This window comes from Anguilla anguilla, chromosome 2, assembly GCF_013347855.1.
Source record: "Anguilla anguilla isolate fAngAng1 chromosome 2, fAngAng1.pri, whole genome shotgun sequence".
In the NCBI taxonomy this organism is placed as follows: Eukaryota; Metazoa; Chordata; class Actinopteri; order Anguilliformes; family Anguillidae; genus Anguilla; species Anguilla anguilla.
In genome coordinates, this window is record NC_049202.1 from 9,140,821 (window position 1) to 9,145,070 (window position 4,250).

Sequence of the window (4,250 nt, forward strand, 5' to 3'; positions counted from 1 at the left end):
AAACACACCTGATGAAAGATTTTACTAGACTCTCCTTCTCACGTTTATGTCGGTTTTCTGCTCATTAACTAATAATCTGTTGTTCATGTAAAGATGTGCAGCCATGCAACCATATGATTTTTCAGACAAGGGGAAAAGATGCACTATATACTTCTCCATGTGTTAGATATATGGTGCCCAGTACTGTTCCTTGTGGAGTTTAAAAGTTAGAATTTTCAAAATATGTTATACGGAGTTGAATGTGTTGGCATAGTACAAAATTATTTGGCTGTTTTTTTTACGCTTCATATACAAAATTGTTTAAACCAGTAAATTCTATTTTTATGGAATCTGTCTTTCTCTTTCTCTCAAGCAATATTAGCGATCACAATGAAAATATTAACTATATTGACAGATAGTTTGAACATAATGCAACCAATATCTTATTATGTCTTAGTATATATAGACCGGTAATGATTTCAACCTATCCTTATTTTACTTGCTAGTTATACAGAAACGATGCAAGGCAATGTCAAAAGATAACTGTTAAAGTCACTGCGATTCAACTAATGACAGTAGCATTATTGTGCAGTGCCTTTTGACTCAGAGAGCAGGCATGTGGGGCGATGCGGTAGTGTGACCCTTAGGGAACCGGGCTTGTGACTCAGAGGTTGCAGGTTCAAATAACAGGTGGGCCACTGCCGTTGTAGCCTTGAGCAAGGTGCTTAAACAGCCGCTTCAGTAAAAAATGCCCAGCTGTGTATTTGGATAGAATGTAAGCTGTGTTAGAGGGTAAGAGCATCTGCTAATGAAACGGTTAATGTTATTCTTTTTTCTTCTACACATTTCAAATGCTGCTTTTTTCTTCTTTTCTGTTCTCTCCCCCCCCCCCTGAATTTGTTGCAGTGTCTGGGGGTGACTCTAAAATCCCAAACTTCTGCTTTGAAGGCAGCGTACACCCCCCCCCCCCCCCCCCCCCCCCAGCCTCGACGGTTCACCTCCACGGACAGTCCAACAATGGGACACGTGCCCCTGCACCATCACCATGGTAACCAACAGGGCTTAGACACCCCACCCCCCCCAAAAAAAGGAGGGATTTGGCCTCCTAGAAGGGGGTCTTTATAAGGACAGAACATGTAACAGCTGCTTTTGGGAGACCCCTGTTGGAGACCAGCTGGAGTTTTCTGTCCCTCTCGCCCCTGTTCCGGCTGCACCGGTGAGCAGATTAAACCTCGGCTTGTTTGTGGCACACTTCCTTTGTGACGGGGCCGGCATGCACACCACTGCACACCAGAGGAGAAAGCAACGCTCACAGGGATCCTCCCATCTGATTGCTATAAGTAGAGGAGCACACAGCATTTCAGAAGGCAAAACAAACAACAAATATATGGCTAGCAAGCAATGGCACAAATGTGGGACACTTAAGTGTATTTAGAGTCTCTTGCACTTATGAGGGAAATTTGTCCTGCCTGGCACACATCCAAATGCACTGAAACACGTCTGTGATTTGGACTATTCTCAGCTAATTGGCCTGTTTATTAGAACGTTTCATCACTTCAGATGCGCACGATGTAGACACAGTATTTTGAAAACACAGATGTGTAATTGTGCATGAGCATCATAGCCACAAGTATGAAAAAACCATTTAGTGGGGGAAAAAAACAAGCTAGTTAATTGACTAAATCTTTTATAAAAATTAAGCCATAAATAGCATAACCGAACATTGACCATGTTTTTGATGTTACATTTGTGTGTGTGTGTGTGTGCGCGCGCGTGTGTAATGTAGGTACATGTGATATTGGGTGCCAAGGACAGACTGGGTAATCTCTGCAGGCAACTGTGATGTGTTTTATTTCCTCACATTAACCTGAAGAGATTCTGCAGTCTGTCTGCTCTGTGCTCCATTGTGTGCCCTGGCTGCCCGATAGTCTGCTGTGTGTCCGTTATGTAGCCTGTGCCCTATGCAGTCTGCTCTGTGCCTGTTATGTAGTCTGTGTATCCTGTGCTCTATGTAGTCTGTCTCCTCTGTGCCCTATGCAGTCTGCTCTGTGCCTGTTATGTAGTCTGTGTATCCTGTGCCCTATGTAGTCTGTCTCCTCTGTGCCCTGTGTAGTCTGCTCTGTGCCTGTTATGTAGTCTGTGTGCCCTATGCCCTATGTAGTCTGCTCTGTGCCTGTTACGTAGTCTGTGTGCCCTGTGTCCTATGTATTCTGCTCTGTGTCCTCTAGCCGCACTGTGCCATCATTCCTAAAATCGATACACCTGGCTGTAAATAAACCAGTGTAATTTTCATCTTCACTGGAATTCTTAGGAAAAGAAAACACAGTTTGCCTTAAATAATGAAAACATCAAGACACCTGTAAAGCCGGTAATATGTTAAGTGGACCGTTATTCCCTGATCAGTGTTGTGTTGCAGATATGAGACATTTTTGGGGTAATGAAAAATACACAATACTAAACCACGTAGTGTTTATTATATTAAGGAATGGCAAAGACCCTGCTTGTGGTTACTTTTGCACGTACTGTTCGATGGGGTTGACTTGGCTGTTGAACGTGCCACGGTATGACATATTGGCAGTGTTGCATCAGTCACTGACACGCTTTTCGAGCTCGTGGCTTTCTCGCCTGCGTGAACGTGTGTCGTCGTCTTTGCAGAAGACCCCCCGAGTCCGACACGCCTTTTTGTCAACGGCTGCGATTTCGCATAATCTCAGCTGGCAACTGTGAGCTGTGCCGTCGCCCCCCTCACGGTGGCTGCTGGGATTATGTTAAACGCAGCGATTTCCTCGCGCTGCCCGATCGATCGGCACGAGCTGTCACCCAAGCCTCGGAGATCCGCCTTCTGAATGAAGATGTCGCTGCAATTACGGAAGCGTGTCTTAATGAGGTTAACTTCACCAGCCAAAAAAAAAGTTATTCTGAGGCCACATACCCTTTCTTTTCTTTCTTTTTGGTCTTTTAATTCGTTCACCCATCCATTCTTCCTTTTTTACTTTAAAGGTCTAGCTATTTATTGTGGACTTTTTGCTTTGCTGCGTCTAATCTCCTTCCAGAATATGCTACGTTTTGTTTTGCTGCGGAAGGAACAGATGGCACGGGTGAGCACGGAGCTTTCTGGTGTCGATGATACTGCATCAGGAACTGATTGGATAATGTACTGAGACCATCAGTTCTTCATGCATTGCCTTCAGCATCGAAAGAAACGCCACTGTTTTTTCAGACGTTTTCAAAGTGTGTAACGAGTGAGAAATGGGGAAACGTACGCATTTTCCACTGAATAATTAAACCGGGTTATATTAACAATCAGCGATCATGCTTCGTGTACTGTATACGAATGTGGTTTACTGATCCTAATGAAATGCTTTTTATCCAATGTGGGCTCAAATAAAAAGTTGAATACTTCCAAGATTGTACTATGTGATCATTTTATGTTAATATGCCGTTTTTTGTTTGGTTAGTTTTTTTTTTTTTTTTACACATTTAAAAACATATTATTTACTTAATGAAGAAAGGTATCAAACACCCATATCACATGTGAAAAAGTAATTGCTCCATTTGTTAATCAACCAATTGAAATGTATTTGATGATTGGAATCAGCTGATTGCAGCCAGCCCTGTTAAATCTAAACCTCACTCATATTGACCCTTACCATCTGGGTGAAATAGTCACCACAAAGTTTCTATAAGCGCCAATAGAGATGCTGTGGCAGGACCTCAAACAAGCAGTACATGTTCAAAAACCTACCAAGTTGTCTGGATTCAAGTAGTTTTGTAAAGAAAAGTGGGCTAAAATTCCTCCACAGCAATGTGAAAGTACACACCTAGTAAGTACAGTCTATCTTCTTCTGCTTTTGTTTAAATAAACAATGTAAGCTGCCCCTTTTCTATACTGAAAAAATGTTTAACAATTTATTTTAATCCTAAAAGCAAAAACTAGAATGTGTGTGTGTGTGTGGTTCTGTTGTGAGTGAATCCTGTGTGCTCTGCTCTCTGAGGGTGAGAGGACCACCCATCTATCCTTCCATTTTATAAACCTCTTATTCCTGGTCAGGATCACAGGGGAATTGGAGCCTATCCCAGCATGCAGTGGGCGAGAGGCAGGGAATTGCAATTGCACCCATGGACAATTTAGGGTCTCCAATTAGCCTACTGCATGTCTTTGCACTGTGGAAGGAAACCAGAGAACCAGGCAGAAACCCACATGGACATGGAGACTGTGCAAACTGCACACACAAAGGCCCTCAGTCAGGATTCAAACCCGCTCCCTTCTT

The 4,250-nt window shown here is 43.0% G+C and overlaps 1 long non-coding RNA gene across 1 annotated transcript; it reads left to right on the top strand.

Moving 5' to 3' along the window:
- The first annotated feature begins 1,111 nt into the window (after positions 1-1,111).
- LOC118220092 lies at positions 1,112-3,382 on the top strand. The gene is made up of 2 exons (XR_004763916.1): positions 1,112-1,195; positions 2,635-3,382. It is a non-coding gene; the product is annotated as an uncharacterized LOC118220092 (long non-coding RNA).
- Positions 3,383-4,250: the final 868 nt, after the last annotated feature.